Source organism: Nyctereutes procyonoides, unplaced genomic scaffold, assembly GCF_905146905.1.
Source record: "Nyctereutes procyonoides isolate TBG_1078 unplaced genomic scaffold, NYPRO_anot_genome, whole genome shotgun sequence".
NCBI lineage: Eukaryota > Metazoa > Chordata > Mammalia > Carnivora > Canidae > Nyctereutes > Nyctereutes procyonoides.
Window position 1 is genome coordinate 6,621,328 of NW_026575148.1, and position 20,797 is coordinate 6,642,124.

At 38.1% G+C, this 20,797-nt stretch overlaps 1 protein-coding gene and 1 pseudogene across 6 annotated transcripts in view; both read right to left on the bottom strand.

Moving 5' to 3' along the window:
• MCTP1 (multiple C2 and transmembrane domain containing 1) overlaps positions 1–20,797 on the bottom strand; it is a 346,039-nt gene that overhangs the window by 301,185 nt on the left and 24,057 nt on the right. The window lies entirely within an intron of this gene.
• LOC129501695 (developmental pluripotency-associated protein 4-like) lies at positions 11,903–12,823 on the bottom strand (annotated as a pseudogene).

The following is a 20,797-nucleotide window of genomic DNA, read 5'->3' on the forward strand; positions in this document are numbered from 1 at the left end:
AAAGTGTGCCTCAGTGAACACTGCGACAATTTCATTATTTTCTACCTTTGCAAACCCTGGCAGAAGAAGTTAAGAATTTTCAAGCAACAAAATACATAACACAGTACTGGATTATAACACCAAGTGTAAAATAAATATCCATGAGGCCATATTGATATAAACAAATAATTTGAATAAATAATTGAATAAAGAAATAAATGGGAAGGGCTACTTAGGTGGCTCAGTCTTTGCCTTTGGCTCAGGTCATGATCCCAGGGTCCAGAGATCAAGCCCTGCATCCAGCTCTCTGCTCAGTGGGGACCCTGCTTCTCCCTCTTCCTCTGCCCGTCCCCCTATGTGCTCTCTCTCAAATAATTAAATAAAATCATTTAAGAAAAAGAAAGAGGACAGCCAGTGGGGGGGGCAGCGGTTTAGCTGCAGCCCGGGGTGTGATCCTGGAGACCCTGCATGGAGCCTGCTTCTCCCTCTTCTCCCTCTGCCTGTGTCTCTGCCTCTCTCTCTCTCTCTGAATAAATAAATAAATAAATCTTAAAAAATAAAAATTAAAAAAGGAAAGAAATGGGGAGAATAGACAAATCTATGATGCAGAAAAATTCAAAATTATTTATGGCTCCTCAAGTAGTTTGAGCATAACACTCCAGCTCTTCAATGTAGGCTGCATATAGTGGCTTCCAAAAGAGAATGGCAAGAAACCTAACAAACACTACCTCAACCAGGTGATCAAAGTTAAATACAGAGAAGTCATACTGATAGCATATTTTCATGGTGAGAATGGCACTTTATCTCTGTGGTCTTCTTCCCTAAACACACAACCTCTGCCTAACCATGAGGAAGACACCAGACAAACCTAAATGGAAGGATATTCTATATCCTATAAAATATTCTATAAAATATCTGACCAGTATGACTCAAAACTATCAAGGTCATCAAAAACAAGGAATGTCTAAAAAATGGTCACAGCCATGAGCAGCCTTAGGAGACATGAAAACATAAATGAAATGTGGTAACTTGGATGAGATCCTGGAACAGAATATGGACCTTCAGTGAAAACTGAGGGTCTGAATAAAGTATGGATTTCAGCTTATATTAATGTATCAAAATTAGTGCATCTTTTTAGACAGACGTATCATACCAGTCAATGTAATATGTAAGCAACAGGAAAAATTGGATATGCGATACATGGAAATCATCTGTTCTATCTTTATAACTTTTCTGTAAATCTAAAATACTCTAAAGTATAGAGTTTTTGAAAGTTTCTATACAGCTAGTTCTTTCATGTAAATAACCTAGTCTCTGGTAGGGGGCAACTATTTTTTTTTTAAGATTTTATTTATTTATTCATGAGAGACACAGAGAGAGGCAGAGACACAGGCAGAGGGAGAAGCAGGCTCCATGCAGGGAGCCCGACGTGGGACTTGATCCCGGAACTCCAGGATCACACCCTGGGCCGAGGGCGGGCTCCAAACCGCTGAGCCACCTGGGGATCCCGGGGACAACTATTCTAATTTGGTTTTTGCTTAGTAAGTATAATGATACACTTCGTAGTAAGCATGTTAGTGATAAATTAACCTAACCTATTTCATAAACAAGAAAACAGAATGGTGTGTAAAGGATATATATTAATATGTTTAATCAAAATAATTTTGTAGTATGACTGCTATTACCATTTCAACTGCAGGTAACTGAAAAGAATGCTAACAGTGACCATACACTAGGCTAGAAGTCACAAGATTTGGGTTTTACTTCCAACTCCTCCGTAAAACTAGCTTTACTATCTTAGGCATATAACTACCCTCTCTGGCCTTCAATTTCTAACCTGTAAAAAAAGGAGGTTGATCTACTTTACTTCCAAATTTCCTGCTCATTTTCAAAGGAAAGAGAACAGATTATAGTCAGATTTTTTTTCTTTAAATTTTTCCTCCATCATCCAATTGCTTAGGTTCTCATCTTACAAAATTAGGATAAAAATAGTACCTACCTGCTAGAATTGTTGTGAAAATTAAATGAAGTAACATGTGTGAAACAGTATCCTGTGTGAAAAATATAGTATTTAGACCCTGCCTTTGTACTCTTAAGAAGATAGTCTGATTACAGATAAGAATATAAACTAAATGGTATGAAAGCTAGATTAGTATCTAGTTGAGACTTTAAGGCATTCACAAAGGAAGCACTTTAAAGGAGAAGTCTCAGCAGTTGTAGAAAGTCACTTGTCAGGGATAAATATGGACATTTCTCAATTTTCACAGAGCTTCAGAATCCTTCATCCATGAATAGAAATGCTCTCATCTGAGCACGATTTTGTGAGGAAAGTGCATCATTTGCAATTATTCTTACAGTGGGTGAGAGAGCTATGAGGAGAGGTATGAATAATAAGAAAGACAAGAAATCAAAAATACATTTCTATTTCCTTTTGCAACATGCTTTTATACTTGTTTGTGAGATTTCAAATTCTGAAATGTCACCACAGGACTCTTAATTATATTTACTTAGCACATAGTCTGTCATAGAGAAAGGTATTTTATGAGGGTTTTCCATATGTAAATAAAATCTATTGGATTAATAAATGTTAAAGCAGGATCTGCCATAGATAAATAGTAGACCTAGAAATTTTCAATAATGGACTGTAGCAGTGAAGTAAATACAATGAAAAGAGATGTTTAGTTTAAATTATTCAATTAACTGATATTCTCTAAGTGTTCCAAAGACGTTGTTAGAACAAAGTGAATAACAGCTTAAGTGTTCTCAGTCCTAATTGCAAAAAAGACATCTTCTAAACTGCCAAAACTTGAGTGATGTCATATGAGTAGATAATGATGCTGGGTGTCACTTTGAATTTTTAAAAACTTCCTCAGAGCGTAGCATTAAATTGAAAATCAAAAATGGTCAAATGTTTCTCAGTAATAGGTATTCAGTGCAGGGAGGTTTTGATTTATTACAGAAACATATACTATTCATCTTGGCAAACAGTTGTGTGTGTGTGTGTATGTGTGTGTTTCCTGAAATCACTCTGCCTCTAATAGAAATTTTAACAACTTTTTTTTTTTATGTAAATGTTCCCTGAGCTCACTAAGGTACACAGATTAACTTCCTGCCTGGGCAGTAGACAACCTGCCCAACAGTGTGGGTGGTGGTGGGGGCTGGACAACAGTATAATACTACATGTACTGATTACCTTCAAGTGGGCATTTCCACTTTTCTCCTCCAAATATCCCTCACTTTGCTCTTGGTAATCACTGTGGTTGTGGGAAACTAACTTGCTCTTCATCTCAAGAGTGGAGAATGTCACAAAGATTAGGCCAATCCAATGCCCTGATGACAGTGACTGGTTCAGAGTTAGGAATGCGACCAAAGCTCTTCCAGTCAGGGTAAATCTTTAGTCTTTGGTCTTGGTTGAGAATGCTGGAATAGGCTCAGTCATTCCTCCTGGATGAAAATGAGGAAACATGTAGCTGGCCTGGGAGTGTTGGCAATCATGTTGGGTTCACGAGAGGAATTAAACTGGGATAAAGCTAATAATGAGAAAGGCTAGGTGGATAGACAGAAATACACTAAATCTCACAATTTGATTAAACCACTGCATTAATCTCTAGGTCTTCCAGTTATATGAGCCAATAAAATTCCCTTTATAATTATAGTCTGTGTGAGTTGTGCTTTTTGTTACTTGCAATCCAGTGTATTTCAACTGGTGACATAGTTAACATCAATGAAGCACAATCATTGTCTCATTTACTGTGCACAAAAACCTAAGGAATAATTACTCTTATTAGCCTAGTAATATGGACATGGAAACTAAAGATTAGAGAAGTTGAATTACTTGCTTCAGCTAGAAAATGCTAGAAATAGGATTCAAACATTTCCAATACCAAAAGCCAATGCTCTCAGCCAGCACATGAATACTTCCTCCCAGATTAAAAATAAAATAAAAAGTGAACTAGACATTTGAAACTACATGGAAATTTTAACGGCTCAGACCCTAATTATGTAAGTTTCCTTAGCTAAAAGTTCATGTCAAAAGAAAAGGGTGGGTTGTGGTTAAAGAAAAAGTATTTTAAATTTCTAATATCAAAGGTTTCTAAATTAGAATCTTTCTCCTGGAAGAGATATTTTTCTCTGCCTTCTACTACTCTAAGTAATTTATAGGGCATTTGTTTGCTAGTTTCTAATCAAATCTCTTTGGTGTCATTAGCTAGACTAAATAGCTGGTTGCTATTTTAGGACAGAGGCTTTAGTCAATGTATATACAACTCAGGTGTTTATAATTCGTAAAAAGACAACAACCACACACATTATCTTTATAACAGTTCATGGAGCATAGAAATCATATATAACTTTCTCCATATAGAAGGTGCAGAAAAATTATATGGTCTCATTCATGGTCAAAATTCATTTGGTCACATGAAGACATGTGGCTTCATGGGTTGAGATGCAGGGGCTCTTAGGTTTTAAACTGGAAGAGCATTTCAGAAATGACCATTCATTCTACTTAATAAGAAGAAAAAGTCATTCATACTACCAAACGTTTACCATTCTGAGATAGAAGTGACCTTAACTTCTTTTATATAGTCTCATTCATTTGGGGAATATAAAAAATAGTGAAAGGGAATAAAGGGGAAAGGAGAAAAAATAAGTGGGAAATATCAGAAAGGGATACAGAACATGAAAGACTCCTAACTCTGGGAAACGAACTAGGGGTGGTGGAAGGGGAGGTGGGTGAGGGGCGGGGGTGACTGGGTGGCGGGCACTGAGGGGGGCACTTGACAGGGAGAGCACTGGGTGTTATTCTGTATGTTGACAAATTGAACAACAATAAAAAGTAAATTTATTAAAAAAGTACTGATTTTAAAAACTAATAACTTAAAACTGCCACACACGCACACAAAAAAACAAATGATCCACAAAACATTCTCCTTTCCTTCTGAAGGTTTTACGATGCTTTGTTATCATTAACCAGTCTTTTACTATTAAACTTAAATGGCCAATTGAAAAAAAAAATAGAAGGTACAGAAAAAAACTTACCCAAGAAAGTAGAATATATAATTATAAAATTATTTTTAGATTCCAGAGATGAAAATGCACCCCTTCATTTTGCAGAAAAATGTTCAATTCTTTAAGCTCTTACGTCTCCATGCCTTCAGCTAAATCAGACCCATTTGTCGTAATTGAAAAGGCTACCTGTGAGCACAGCATCTCACTTTTTAAAATTTAACTTCAATTAGCCAATATATACTACATCATTAGTTTCAGATGTAGTTTTCAATAATTCATCAGCTGCATATAGCACCCAGAGCTCATCACAACACAAGCCCTTCTAAATGCTCGCTTTCCACAAAAGTGTTAGTTCAAATTGCAAAAGCCTGAAGACCTGAAGTATTAGCAAGGGTTCTGAATCTCACTGCCTCATCAACTGAGTTATTAGACAAGCTACTTTTCTTGGTTCACTGCAAGACTTTGGGAGGTTCCCAGTTATGGATAATTGACATATCTATACTTATTTTCACAGCCAGGTGCCTGTTTTCCAATGCTACCACTCAGAATGACTTTGTTTATACAATCAAATCAAATAGTTATAAGGTCTATTTACAGAGCCAATAAATGCATCACTAAGTGTATCAGACATGCACTATACAAAGGGATGCAAAGAAAGGCATTTGGCACCTTAAACTGCTTCATATGAAACTTTCAGTTCTGAAAATAAACAAATAGAAATGATATCACATAGTTAGAAAACAGTGGAAAAATCCAGAAATTTGCTCTCCACTTGGTGTCATGGGTTATGGACAGTGAGAGAGAGGTAAGCAAAAATCAGAGTTAAAAAATAACAGCATCACACACCATCTTCTTGGTAAAGACAACCCAGGGCTTACATGTGTAGTTGGGAGCACTGCATGTGGAATTCCCAGGAACATCTCTGTCAGCTGTCATTTCTTTAAAACATATCCCACTGTGTACTCCAAATGGAACATAAAAGTAAAAGTAAAAAGTAAAATCTTGCACCTCCCATGCAAACTCTTGCTTCTCCACAATGGTAACCACCATTAACATTTTCTTGAGTATTCTCCAAAAAGAAAAATTGGCACATATATTTAAAAAATACAGATATAAGAATGAATGTATTGTATGATTATGCACTTTTTTCATATACTAACATCTTGACAGTCTTTTGATATCAGAACATTCAGATCAACCTCGTCCTTCATAAGACACCAACAGAATTCCATACTGTACGCACTAAATTTTTTTAATCAGGTTTTTATTGATGGATCTTTAGGTTTCTCATTTTTTCCTCTTTTCTATACTATTACAAACAATGTTGCAATGAAGTTCATCTTATGCACATTGGGGGTGTGTGTGCACATTTATGAGTATTTAATGAGTAAATTTCTACCAATGGAATTGCTAGATAAAAGTGTTGTTTTTAATTTTGAGAGATGTTGTCAAATCACCAACCCTCCAAAAATAACCCGCCAAAACTTACATTTCCACCAATGGCAACTGAGTTTCCCAAACATCGACTCCAAAAGAGATACTATCAGATAATTCTAGTAAGTCAATCTCCTACAGAAGATCACATTTTAAAACATACGGTGCAGAAGCTAAACGAGAAATTTCATTATTTGCTTGCATTTCTCAAAAATTTAAAAATTTAACCTAACTTATAATCTATTTTAGCACTTCTCAAAATTGCCTTCCTCCCCCTCCAAAACTCTCCACCCCACCCCACATGAGACCTATGTCTGTTTCCCATCCCTAACCCTGACTCCCAACCCCTGATCATACATACACCATTCTACTCAACCCTTTTCCTACTTTGCTCTGCAGTTGTGAAGAGGAAGAAACTGTGTGAAAATGCTGTGAATGCTGGGTGGGAACTCATAAACTCACACCTTCAACATCGTCTGTTGTACAAATCGTAAAATGTCTGCTGCTCTGACAGGTTAAAAGAGGCACCTCCTTTTGTGTTGCAGGCATTTAATTGCTAGTGAGACTGTCTTTCACATCTGTGAGCCATTTATACTTATTTTGGGTGAGCTGTCTGTGCATATCCTGGACACATTTTTATTTTTATGTTGAGCTCTTTTAAATTGGCTGGAACGAACTCTTTGTAAGTGAAGCAAATTAGCAAGGGCCGCAGTCTAAAGAGCATGGCCTGTGTGCATGGAGCCAGGAACCAGCGAGTAAGTACACCTTTGGAATAATTGACAGAGTATTCTCACCAGCTCTGGGCCTGTCTGCTAAAAACTCTGTATGCCACGGACTTCCAGCAGAATGTCTTTCTGCCAGAAGCCATTTGTTAGATTTTTCTTGTGCAGTACAACAGAATTTAGTGTTCTGAAGGGGAAAAATATGGTGGAGGAACCTGGATTTTCAGTCCTTCTCTGCATATAGGTGGGATGATTCTGTGTCCCAGAGAGAGGGCAGGATCCATCCAAGTGCTTTGTATCAGTGGTATGAGGGAAAATCATGGAATGAGGTTCTGGGAGGGCCTGCTCAGGGGGTGAAGTCCAAGTGAGGAAGAAGGGACTCTGGGGAGAGAAGAATGCAAGCAGTGGTATTAATTTCATTCCACCTGTAGAATTCAGCTAGTGTTCTGCTATGTGCAGCCACAGGAAAAAGAGCAGGATAGATAGCCTGGCTATTTCTGCCTTTCCAGCAGGCGACAGAGAAAGAGCAGTTGTGTTCAGGAAAACAGAAAGCATTGTCTTCTCTCTGCAAATGGTGGTGTAGGTGCCACAGGTTGTGATCGTCGACATGCTTCACATTGATCTTGGCATTCTGTACCTGAGCCAGTACATGAATTTCTGTTGCTTTAAGTGACACCCATTCCATAGGGCTCAGACTCTTCTGGGTTTTAAGTCCCCATAGCCAATCACTTATGTGACATCTCTATTTGAATGCCTCCTGGGCAACTCACACTTAACACATCCAAAATTATCTCTTGATTATCCCATTCGACCTGTCCCCATCCTTCAACTCAGGGAAAGCAGTAACCATCCACCCTGTTGCTCAGCAGCATCCTTTCCTCTCTTTTCTCTTCAACCTTCCATCAGACCCATCAGCAAGTGTCATGAAGTACACTTTCAAGATGTGTCTTAACTCTGTCTTCTTTCCCAAATCCATCACCATCATGCTCCAGTACATGACCCATCATCCCTAACCTGAATTTACCCCATAGCCTTCTAGAATGTTGCACTCATGTCTCCCAAAGCAGCTGAAGTGATCACTGAACATAAAAAATGATCATGTTACTCTTCTACCTAAAACTTTTCAGGGGATTTCCAAACACTGAAAACTCCTTATCGTGGCTTACAAAATCTTGTACAATCTCCATCACTAGTTTCTCCAGTGTCATCTCTGGCCCCTCTCTCCCTTCACTACGTGCTAGCCGCACTAACCCTGTGTGAGTTGCTTGCCAGGGCTAAGCTCTTGCCCACTAGGAGATTTACACAGGCTGCTATTTTTCCACTGGAAACCTCTTCTCCAGGCTAATTGCATGACTTCCTCTTTCTCATCCTGGAGGTGTCAGCTCATGTCATCTCAGAGAAACCTACCCCGACACACCCAATGAAAAAATTCTCCCTCTGCTATTCTTTTTATTGTTGTTGTTTTTAAGATTTATTTATTTGAGCAAGAGAGCACATGAGTGGGAAGGGCAGAGAGAAAAAATCTCAAGCAGACTCCACACTGAGTGTGAAGCCTGACAGAGAACTCGATCTTAGGACCCAGAGATCATGACCTGAACCAAAAACAAGCGTTGGATGCTTAACCTGCCTAATGCACTGCGCCACCCAGGCACCCCTCCATCTGCTATTCTTTACCACGGTAACCTGCTGTGTCTTTTATGAAACTCATCATAATTTAGAAATATTTGTGAATAGATCTGGTTTTAGTGGAATTTATATCTCCGTGCAGTGTACCCTCAGAAGTCCTGCTTTTAGCAGAGTACTTGGCACAGAGATGCTCAATATACTTTTGATGAATGGATGAATGAATGAAGAATGGTTCCTAGAGGTGGTGAAAGTCACTGGGCTAGCATAGTTTAGAAGGCAACAAGTCTCAGTATTTGATGAAGTGTTTCAGGATTTAGTGAAGTGAGGCTTGAGTCATAGTCAACCAGGAGCATCCAAGAGGCTTGTAGTCAGTGCCTGTATATGAGCCAAAAGGGATTTAAAGGCTATGATGGCCTCATCATCAGATTTGGAATTTGTATTTAACATGCAAACACACACCTAACATCTGATATACGGTTCATGGTAATTGTTGATATTTAAAGTTCTCAAAATAATATCATGATAAGAATGCTGATTCTCTAATTTAGAAACAGCATGATGTAATGGTTAAGAAGACAACCCTGTGGCCTGCTTGCCTTTGCACCCTGGCTCTGATATTTTCTAGCTGTGGGACCTTGGGCAAGTAGCTTAATCCCTTTATATCACCATTTTCCTTTCTGTGAAATGTAACATAACAGGTCATGCCTCATCATGTGGTGAGGGTGTAGGGAGTTAATAATTGCACTGTGCTTATGACAGTGTCAGGGTACACAGCAAATACTATAGGAATGTTAGCTATTAGTGTTATATTTCCAGAAACAGCATAAAAGGTTGTATTTGGAGTGGGTGAACTCTGAGAACATGTCTCCCAGCAATACAGTATTCTGTGGATCCAACCACATGCAACAATTCATGAAAATTTGCACAGATAGAGATGCTATAATTTCATTGCTATTATTACCTTGAAAAGAATTCATTTGAAAGGCTAATTAGCCACAAATGCAATTCTTTAGAAGATGCACAGAAACCTTATACGAAGCTATGGTCAACTAAATGAATGTGAAATCTCTATCAGCTCTAACAGCTAATTTCACAATTTGACTCCCCCTCAATACCTCCAGAGAGAGAGAACTCTTAAAAATAACTGTGCCTATTTTATTAATTTTTATCTTGGATGTTATTTCATTATGCTAATAGTATCCCTATTGATCAACTCTGTTCTTTTTCTCAAGCCTTGGGAATAAATGCTTAAATATTCAAGGATGAAAAAATGAATGACTAAGAGTACCAGCATCAATACTATATCACTTTTACTTTACCACATCAAATTATGAGTATTTTATTTTATTTTATTTTATTTTATTTTATTTGTGTGTGTGTGTACATGTTTAGTTTTACTGGAACAAGGCAACTTGTGCACTTTTAATTTTTTTTTTTAACATTCTTAACATTTATTGAGGATTCTTGCCCCAAACTGCCCATATCCTAATGGTTACAAACTTTCTAACTCTACTACTCCTTCCAGTACATTAGAGGAGGAAAAAATCTCATAATCTCCAAATCCCCAACAATAAAACAATGTTGGAAACTGCCATAAAAACACAAGTGAAAAAAATCTTTTCTAAGAACCACAGGACTATAAATTCAGGAAGGACAAAAATTTTAAATGAATCAAACTCCTGAATTTATATACATTAAATATATAGCTTTTTTTTTAAATGTTACTCTTACTTCATTCGAATGGTTTTAAAAAATAATCATGGCAAAGAAAATCAGGGTTTTTGGCTTAATCCTGAGTTAAGAATATTAAGAATTTTCCCACAATGCATATCGTTTCCTATATACAATAGATGATTTTATATACAATTTAAAATCCAATACATTATGAATTTATGATTCAGAAGTACCCTTAAATATTTTTAAGCAGTAGAAACACACATGATAGTTACAGGTGGAAATAATACCCTCAAAGTGTTCTATATTATTATCCCAGAGACACACCGTAGAGGTCTCAGATTATTAACAAAACATCAAAAAATGTTTTGTACCTTAAAAGTATGTTTTTGGGAGTGGGAAAGAATAACAGCTTTCCCTTTGTTTTTTTTTAATTTTTATTTACTTTATGATAGTCACACAGAGAGAGAGGCAGAGGGAGAAGCAGGCAGAGGGAGAAGCAGGCTCCATGCAGCGGGAGCCCGACGTGGGATTCGATCCGGGGTCTCCAGAATCGTGCCCTGGGCCAAAGGCAGGCGCCAAACCGCTGCGCCACCCAGGGATCCCTCCCTTTGGTTTAAAATACTCAACAGCCTGAAGTTTTAGGCCTGAAAAGGTAGCGGTCTCTGGAGGAGTTAGAATTGCAGAGAAATCCAGCGTGGAAGCACACCTGTGCTTTCCACTCATTCCCCTCCTCTCCAAACCCTTTGCCAGGTGAGGCTCAGGATCCCACTTTATTTATTTATTTATTTATTTATTTATTTGTCTAGTTTATATTATTATTTATTATTTATTTATTATAATTTATTTATTTAAATAAATTTACTTTTTAATGGTGTTCAATTTGTCAACATACAGTGTTATTAACACCCAGTGTTCATCCCGTCAAGTGCCCACCTCAGTGCCTGCCACCCAGTCACCTCCGCCCCCCATCCACCTCCCCTTCCACCACCCCTAGTTCGTTTCCCAGAGTTAGGAGTCTTTCATGTTCTGTCTCCCTTTCTGATATTTCCCACTTATTTTTTCTCCTTTCCCCTTTATTCCCTTTCACTATTTTTATATTCCCCAAATGAATGAGACCATATAAAAGAAGTTAAGGCCACTTCTATCTCAGAAGGGTAAATGTTTGGTAGTATGAATGACTTTTTTTTCTTATTAAGTAGAATAAATGGTCATTTCTGAAATGCTCTTCCAGTTTAAAACCTAAGAGCCCCTGCATCTCAACCCATGAAGCCACAAGTCCTGTGGGAGATTGGACGGTAACATGTGTAATGCACTAGCCTGTGTCCCTGTAAGCAGGAAGCATGGAGGGTGTGAGCAGTCTGCCATCCGGCCATCAGTGTCACCACGGAGTTGATTGTAGTTCTCTTTGTACCATTGATTATAATCACAACTGTGTCCCTTTTCTTGCTATTGAAAGCTCATTGGAGGCTTTTCATTAACACCTTATTCCTGTGAACACATTTGGGGCACAGCATATTGTCCTCCAGCTGTGGGGGTGAAAAGTCACAAGTGGGAAGCAAGAAGAGGGCACATATTCTCCCTCACTTTTCAGGCACCCAGGCTTGTCCTGCATGAAATTGCAGGTGAGCCCAACCTTCTGTGTCTGCAGGCGTACTTCTCCCATGGACCACACACCACTTGACACTGTGGGCCTCCTGTGGCGATGCCACTGTCTCCATCTTCCCAGCCCTGGCTGCAATTCTGGACCAGGAGGCAAACATGGCATCTGGGGCCTAAGTTGTCACAACAATAGTATTGACCCCCTCTAGGAGAGCATCAGATCCCTTGGGGGGGGGGCAGCCACTTCAGGAGGGTAGGTTCCATCAGAAGGTATCTTTGTTCCAGGACTTTCCAGAGATATTTCCCCCTTGTCCATCATCAATCTTCTTTGTGTCTGTGTGAGAATCTAGGCCTCCTCTGTGGTGACAGGAATGTTCATCTTTTGATGTGGGTAAGCATATTTGCAGATTCGCTTATATACATCTAATTTCTGGCCTTTGGTGCTCAGCTTGAATTCTTGGCACCAGGCCCGCAGGATGTCTCAGTGAAGTAAGTTGGCTGGTGGCTGTTTAGAAGGTAATGGAGGAACTGAACTGGGATTTTCTTCTGAATTCTTACTCTTGTACTCTTGCCTTGTGCCATCTTTTCTGAACAGGAAGCTTCATCTTCTTTCACAGATCTTTTCCATTTGGTCCTACTTGCTGAGGTTCCCGGTAATAACTTTGGTTCAACAGAAGCCTGCTGTTCTCTTAGGTTTCTTCTGATACAGGTTGGGATTGGCCAACCAGATAGTCTTCCCTCGACTTCGTGGAGTTTTTTCTGCCTTTTGCTTTCTCCATATCCAAAGAGAAGTCAAGGTTGACAAAAAGAAAAGTCTTACTCCTGAAATGGCCCCGGGCCCAAAATTGCTCCTTTCTGCACTTTTAACATTTAAAACCAAGCAAAATCTTTCCAGTGAAACAACAACAAATTTTAGGAATAAGCAGGAGCAAAATTACAATAGACAATGTCAATTCCAAATAAAATCCTTCAGGCTCTGTTGATTTCCCCATCAAGTGGCAGTATTCAAGGGAGAGGAGGATTTTAAAGGAATGATTAGGTGTTCAGCAGACAGGGTCACATTGCAGAAGTCCTCCTGACCATCCCTATCCTAACAGCCTCTCTCCTTGATTCCTCCTCTCCCTGAGGAAAGGAGTTTGTTTCCCTCCACTCTGTGCAATGTCAATATCTCCCTCTAGTACTGTCTCACTACATTTTTAACTCTTGACCACACATATCTATTTACCCCACTAGACTATCAATTTCTAGATACAAGGACCAGTACTGACTTATCTTTGCAGGTACCTTGATGAAGCTTAATCAGATTGATTTGAATTTCATAAAAGACTATAATCATGTTTAATATTTGACACTAATACAGTATTTCAAATGGCATTCCTGCTGAGAGATAAGCTCTTTGAGGCCAATAATTTCTATCTATTTGGTTCACTCTACTATGTATCTAGAACAGTATATGACATGATGGGCATTCAATATATCTTAAGGGAGGGAAGAGAGGAAATACCTATAACATAAAGTACTAGGTTTATGGTTCACGGCATACAGTTTCTGTATCAGAATAGGCCTAAGAATTAACCAGAGGCCACAACAACTATATGGAAGTAGGTGATGAGACCATTTGTTTTTCTCGTGCACTAGTCTCCATGTCAATTTGTAGATCATCTGTGAACGTGAATACAGTCCAGCACTGAGATATGCATAGGTTATATAAGAATTCAAATTTACGAAGTGTCACATTTAATACTCTTGTCATGGGTTAATTTATACAGTGCTTGGTTTATTCCCAAGACTAGTTTGGATTTCCAAGGTCTTAAAAATAAATAAGTACCAGCTTGGCATGAGGCCACCATGATGCTGTCTTTGCAGGTATGTAATTGGCACAGGTTGTTTGAAGTTGTCTAGACTGAAAACTCAGGATGTGCTTATTGAAAGCAGAGATTAACTTGTGCACCATGTTCCATTTGTTGGGGACTCTTCAAAATTTTTACTTTCCTATTGATTGTGTGAAGAGAACTTTAAAAATCAGTATCAACTGGCACCAACTAGAGAGATATTTTCATTCTTTAGAAAGATGCCTCATGTGGCTGCAAAGTAACACTTGACCTGTACCACTATGGCCTCTGTGACATCTCTCCTTCCTAGTGCCTCATATACCTCTGGTTAAATGTGCCACGAGGCATTATTATGTGGGGACCATGGTATAGATTCACACTGTTCTCTACAAACAATGAATGTTTCTCCTTGGCATGGAAAATTTGTCCTTTGGAAGTCAAGTCCTGGGAGGCCATTTGGTTCCCTAAGCACCAAACTGGTAGCATATGATATGTCATAACTGGTTGGCTGCTCTCAAAATATTATGTCATTCTATTAGTAAAAATTAGGAAATTTAGAAATGTTCCCATTTTAATAAAAACTAGTTCTTTTTGATTCATTAATTTAGTGTAAGTTTCAAAGAATAAAGAAAAGGCTATCACTGTTGTGTTCTCTCTTCCTATGGAAACACTATACCTCCATAAAATTAACAGTTGTGGTGTTTTAGTAGACTGACATTGAATCAGGGAATTCATATAATTATTTTTGAGGAATAGGACTTCTGAATACCAAACAGCCTGCCCATCCTCTCTTCCTTTTTCTCCCACCTCCTATCTCTCTCTCATAGCCTTGCATCCATCCATCCATCCATCCATCCATTAGGGAGTGGATACACAAAAATAGATTAAGACATGGCTCCCACCCATTAGGAAACACAAATTTAGTGTTACATTTAGTGTAATGAGATATTAAGCAGAAAGTTATTAAATTACATAATATATTCAAAAGAAGCTTTCTGATAATGTCTACATATAAAATATGTTAAGTACAGGTTGCTCATCATACGTGTGCTTGAATAACACAAATGGACTAACAAAACTGTAGCATAATTGCTTTTCATCTCTTTCCAACTGTTCTCTTTCCAAAAGAATACAATTTACTGGGTTTTTAAAATTAGATTATTTAAGAGCCAGAGTATGAGTAATTTACTGATGTACTTTTAATCTTTGTCTGCTCTTAGTTGTGATTGCTACCATAAACTAAAGATGGCAAAGAAGTATAATGTATAGTTTACATAAAACTTTTTACATGAAAAGTACTATTTTGACTGACTTAATATTTACTAGAATTTGCACCCTATCGAAGAAAAGACACAAATCATTATAATGACAAATCCTTTGTCCCTGGGATTAATTTCATAAAGAATTTATGTTCACTGTTGTCATGCTGAGAACCCCAAATAATGATGACAAATACTGTTAGAGATTCTAGACAGACTGTCACTTATCTCCTCTGAGGGAAGATGAGAAGCTACTAAAATAGATAAAACCTTGTCAGAGATAAGAGTTCACCACTGCCCAAAACACATATTAAGGTCTCACTTACTAAGCAACTATGGTAACATCAAAGGAAATCCTTAGGAATGATCCAAATACTATATTCCCTGGTCTGAAGACCTGAAGCACATGAGTGCTCCATGGCTGCTCACTAAATGACTAGTGGGTCCAATTCAGTTTCCACAGTTGAAAAGATTATTCATTGTAGCAGAATATAATAACTAATTGAATTCTGCAATTGGATCCACCATAGCAAAGGGCAGGAGATGTGGAGAGAGGAAGAGTGACAAAGAATCAACGTCACCATCTTCCTCTTTTCAGAAAAGAAAGAGAAAATCAAATTTTATAGCAAAGAGCTCTTGATGGTGGCTGCTTGAGTCCACTTCCAAAGAACCTCAGTCTCATCTTCAGAAAAGAGATGTGTATAGCTAGGAAGTTGCACTAATGGAAAGTCCTTCCGTGTCTTGGAACAGTGAATTCTAAAAGGCATCAGTGGCAAAGCTTCCTTGTGTTGGCATCAGCCATTTTGTTCTCACAAATCTAAATTCTTTAATGGCATCATCTTTAATTAAACAGTGATGCATCTGAATCCCCAGTCCTATTTTCCTCATCAAACTCAAGTGTGAGGAGTTCACAATGCTGAAGCTGAACATTAGTTCATTTCTCTGCAAAACAACAACAAAATGCCAGCAAGGCACTTCTGAGTTAGCACTTCTCATTAAGTTTCTTAATACTTGCCTCCTATGGAGCAATGCTCAAGGAAAAACAACTTCACAGTTGGATGCCAAAACTCTTTTGAGGAGGTCTGAATTACTGCCCACTGATAAGAACAAAGTTTGTTGAAGCAGAAACCTCAGATGAACGAATCAAAATCTGGGATAGCATAAAGGCTACAAAATTATTCTAAAGTAGTTGAAATCAGTGAAATGATACCAAGTGAGAAAGAGAAAGAAGGCATAAAATTGCAGCCAGAGACACAAAAACTAAAAAGGCTGACATGCAGAAGAGTAATCAGGAAAGTACTGGCCTCGCAGGAAAGTGGCAAGCTCTTCTGTTGTAGGGGCTACCCCAAGACAGGCCACTTTGTCATACTGACTATTTTAAATAAAAATTACTTATGAAAAAAAAAGTTACTTATGAGATAGCCCATGCAGACAGCCTGCGACACCCCCCCACCCCCAACTTCCTGAAAGCAGGAAAGAAGCCTCCCCTATAAAAGGTACCCTAGAGCTCAAGGTAAAGAAGAAACATCCTTATCACCACATAATGTAGAGCTGAGGAGGCTATATATATATAAAAACAAGCCTTGTTCTTTTTTAATAATTTACTACCCCAGCCCAAACTCTGTCTAGAATTCCTTATTAATTAAACCTCCCAAAGTTAAATGTTCTCTGGTCAATCCCCCAAAGATTTATTGTCTTGTTGTCTAAAAAGTACGTATAAAAACTGCCTGCCTTGGTCATTTCCATAGGTCTCAATTTAATTATTGGGCCCCTGTGTGCCCATAATAAAACTTTGGGGTTTTTTTTCTACCTGCTAATGTGTCTCATGTAAATCTAATTCTTAGTCCAGCTGAAGACCTTGAAGGTTAGAAAATAATTTTTCCTTCCCTTTACTGTATTTAAATAGTTTCCTTGGTGAAAAGAAATTTCTCACCTCACTTATCATCCCTGTATATTATTTTCAACAATTCATTCGTCATTACCTAATCATGTTGTCCTTTACCAAAATGCACAAAGATGCTATTTTCAAATTAATCAAATAGGCACTAGTGCTAGGACTTGGTAGAGCAAAAGAACCCAGAAGAATAAACCTCCCTTCACTTTATCCCACCTGAAAATGGATAAGATAGCTTAGCCATGACTGCCAGGTTAAAAACAAACAAACAAACAAACAAACAAACAAAAAACCTCCCTTAGCACCCAATCTTCTCTCTTAAGTCACACAGATCAAAACCCAATTAAATATAGAAAAAGAGAATATTTGAGCTCAAAATAAACATTTGAAAAACATCTTCACTGTTTCTTCTTAAGGCTTTCAGAGGGATGGAGGACAGACAGGGGCCCAGAGGACTCTTATCTCCATCCCCACAAAGACGTCAGGCAGCCATCGAGAGGTTGTGGCAGCCCTTATGCCACCGAAGTAACAACTGTTCCATAGCACTAGGATTAAATTCTCCTTTTATAGCTGAAGAAGACATAAGTCATACGACATGAAGGCAAGTGCCAGATTTAGAACAACAGGGTGCCCAACTAAATTGGATTTTCAGATAAATTCTCCAGTATAAGCAAATTCTGTGTAACATTTGGAAAACACTTATACTGAAATATAAATATATATATATAATTTGTTGTTCATCTGAAATTCTAATTGTATTGGGATTCTTGTGTTTTATCTGACAACCCTACTTCCTACAGTAGGGTGGACCTCTAATCCAATATGACCAGTGTCCTTATTAAAAAGGAGAATTTGAATACAGACACGTACACACCGGGGGAACACCATGTGCAGATTGGAGTTACTCAGTCACAAGCCAAGGAACTACCAGAAGCTATGAGAAAAGCCTAAATAGATCCTTCCCTTGTGCCTACAGAAGGAGCATGGCTCTGCTTAACACCTTGATCTTCAATTTCCAGCCTTTACGCTGTGAGACAATACATTTCTATTATTTAAACCGCTCGTTTTGTGGTAAGCTGTTAGGGCAGCCCTAGGAAACTAATATGTACACAAAATCAGCATTCTATTGTTCTTTTTCTTTCTTCCTCTCCTTTTTCCTTGCCTTTCCTCCCTTTCCTTTTTTCTTTCTTTCTTTCTTTCTTTCTTTCTTTCTTTCTTTCTTTCTTTCTTTCTTTCTCTTTCTTTTCCTTTTCCTTTTCCCCTTTCTTTCTTTTCTTTTCTTTTCTTTCTTTCTTCTTTCTTTCTTTCTTTCTCTTTCTTTTCCTTTTCCTTTTCCCCTTTCTTTCTTTTCTTTTCTTTCTTTCTTCTTTCTTCTTTCTTTCTTTCTTTCTTTCTTTCTTTCTTTCTTTCTTTCTTTCTTTCTTTCTTTCTTTCTTTCACTTTGGCTACAGGAACTGTATTCTGGGCTAACTGGTTTGGTCAAAGCATGCCTTATACCCCAGTCCTATCCAAACTCATCCCAGGCCTGAGGCATTGCATATATTCAGTACTTGAGATTCTCAAAAACTGGGGTCCTATAGAATCTCCAATCACTTAGAAAGTACAGAGCAGCTCATAAATTTAAATACCCTATATTTATATATTTATATTATGTCAATCCTGTTAACAGTAAATCTCTCCACTTGCTGAGATGACCACTTACTGCCTAACTCAGGACGTCTCTGGAAGCCCTTCCTTAATCACCAGAACTTCCTCCTTAGGTTATCAGACATGTAATCTCTCCAGCTCTCTGTTCTATGTAAGTTCATCTATGAGCTAGTCTCACCTATCTCCTATCCTTGACCAAGTGGCCTGTTACACTTTAAGTAGATATATAATACAATATACATTTGAGAAACGTGTTTATACACATATCAAAAGAGCACAAATTGAAAGATAAAGAGGAAACTCCCAAAGAGTAACCTAAAAGTAATGCATTTATGTGTAATACTGATTAAGTTTTGTCTAAAAATTTGGCAAAGTCAGTATTATGATGTTTTGAAATATAATTCAGCACTTTCTGGGTCAGTCTTAATATCAAGTTAGATTACCTCCAAATATTTTAAATAGGTATTTCTCAAAATGTGGTCCACTAAGCCTCCATTGGCTTGTTACCTTGGCAATGTCCTGGGTTCTACCTTAGAGCTATTGAGTCATTCAGACTCTTAAAGGATGGGACCCAAGGATTTATACAGAGAAATTTCTATGCATATTAACTGTGAGATTTGAAATAGTTAAAAGTATTTTGGTGGTTGGCTTAAACTCCAAACATTCTGCTAACACTCCTTTTCTACATTTTTACAAATTGGATTCTCGTTTTCCAGTATTCAATGAAAGAGTTATAATCTTACAATCTAAAGCTGTCATCCTAAAGCTCCTGTAAATGTCCTCTGCTTCCGGTTGCAGTGGGGCATGGGGGGCTCCAGACCCAAGGACTGTGGCTTTGGTGGGAGGTGGCTTTCAGGGATCAAGTGAGTAATAAACAAAGAAAGTGCTATTCCATGTGTTTGCTTAGAGGCCCCAGGTTAAATTTATGATACAGAGCTATAAAAATTTTAATGTGTGATTTCTAAGCACAAAATATTTCACTAAGCTTGTTTTATGAAAGACTGGGTGGCAGTACAGTTGAACCAACTTCACTATTAGGAGAACACCCTGAGTATTTAAAATTCAATTCTGGCCATGCAACATTTAAATAAAAAGAAACTAATGTCTCAACAGGGAAAAGTACTTTACAGCTTTCTTCACCACAGAAAGTTACTACAGAAAGTAAAATGTCACAAAGAAATACCTGCAATCCTAAAATAATTCTATTTATTATTCAAAAAGCAATGGATTTATTTTTAGGCACAAAACAGTGTTTATAGATGCTCTATATTTTTACATGTAAATCAGGGAAATAAAATAATACTTGGGAGAACCGCAGACCAACATTCGAAATGATGAAATTATTTCCAGATATTAGCAACAGCATATAAAGCATGAGCTCTTTTCATGGGTTTAAAGAAGCCTATCTTCACCCCCCTTTACATCAGAAATGACAAGCTTCTCAGTCCTTATAAAATCACACGCTCCAAAGTAGACATTAATTCAAGATGCTGTTGAGCTCATGGTGGGCTGTTCATGTGTGAATATAAATCTATGACTACACATAAATCCAGAGCCTCAGGGCATTTTGGAGTAGGAGTGAGGATTATGAATGTCACCACCTAGTCTCTCCTCTTCTGCTTCTCTGATCCAACTGTGCACTGGAATCGCTGGCACCTCCTCAAAATGCAGTTGGGGGTTCCATGGTTGGAGTTCTCATGACATTTACACTTTGAAAATCAAAGCTCTAACCTGTATTCTTTGTTTCAGAAAGAAAAGGAGGAGCCAATGAACTAAAGGAAACTCAAAAAGAAGGAAAGCGAGTTTGAGATGAGTACCTACTAGTTACTGAACAGAGGGTGGTGGACTTCAACACAAATCACAACACAATCCTTTCTGGCTGGTGGCATGCCCAAGGGTGGCCCCCACAACTCAACAGACAGGGGAGCACTCAAGGAGATAGTCAACCACTCACTAAGCGTTTGAAGCTGCAAAGCAGGACCTTGAAAAGAAGACTGAGGCAAACTACTCCACAGTAATAATAAGATTGAATTTAAGACTGAAAAAGACATTAGGCAATGGGTAAAAATCAACTGCCTTCTATGGCCATGATTATATGCTCCAAATCTGCCCTACTGTAAG